This window comes from Octopus bimaculoides, chromosome 2 (genome assembly GCF_001194135.2).
Source record: "Octopus bimaculoides isolate UCB-OBI-ISO-001 chromosome 2, ASM119413v2, whole genome shotgun sequence".
Lineage (NCBI taxonomy): Eukaryota > Metazoa > Mollusca > Cephalopoda > Octopoda > Octopodidae > Octopus > Octopus bimaculoides.
Genome location: NC_068982.1, coordinates 186,677,987 through 186,678,884, shown reverse-complemented (window position 1 = coordinate 186,678,884; position 898 = coordinate 186,677,987). Strand labels below are relative to the sequence as shown.

General features: G+C 38.2%; 1 protein-coding gene across 4 annotated transcripts in view; it reads left to right on the top strand.

Annotated features, from left to right (window-relative positions):
- LOC106883263 (fibroblast growth factor receptor substrate 2) overlaps positions 1-898 on the top strand; it is a 52,573-nt gene that overhangs the window by 18,138 nt on the left and 33,537 nt on the right. The window lies entirely within an intron of this gene.

Genomic DNA, 898 nt, shown 5'->3' with positions numbered 1-898 from the left:
ACACACACACACACACACACAACGGGCTTCTTTCAGTTTCCGTCTACCAAGCCCACTTACAAGGCCTTGGTCAGCCCAAGGCTATAGTAGAAGACACTTGCCCAAGTTGCTACGCAGTGTGACTGAACCCGGAACCATGTGGTTGAGAAGCAAACTTCTTACCACACAGCCATGCCTGTGTTTGTAAATTTTTCTTTTCTTTGTGGTGGTATTTTCTTTTTTTTTAACTTTGTATTAGTCTGGATTATCTCATTATTTGGTGTTCAGCTAAACTAAATACAATATATTATCATATCACATCATATCTCATTTGAAACCAACCCACCTGAGACCACCACCTCTGATGATTCTAAGCTCCAAAATCTTTTGTTAGTAAATATAAGTTGAAACATAGTTTTAGGTAAGAAACTTCTGTTTTGTTCCAAATACTGGCTTAATAATGAAAAAATTACTTTATTAAATCACTCAAAATAGTTAATTATTTTTCAAAATTAATTGAAATGCAAAGGGCCATAGAAAAAGCCATGCTTGAATATCATTGAGACCACATTTGAAATGAAATGATTTGAGAATGGAGTGGAGTGAACCATATGATTGCAGAATACTGATGGCATAAGTTCCTACTGGGCTGTAAATGCCACAAGGTCCACAGACAGCAGGTGGCCCCATGCAGTTGTTGAGTGGGTGTCCAAGGAATCAGAGGAGGCTGCTTGGAAGGCTTCCTTGATGAAGACGGAAAAGAATGGCGCAATCAAGTCAGAATTGGAAGTGCATTGTGACCAGTGGTGTATAACCACATCTGATGGTCTCATCAAAACTATGAATTGAAATACACAAGTATTTCAATCAAAATATGCTCACCAAAAAAGGTTTGTCTCTTCAAATGTGTGTGTGTGTG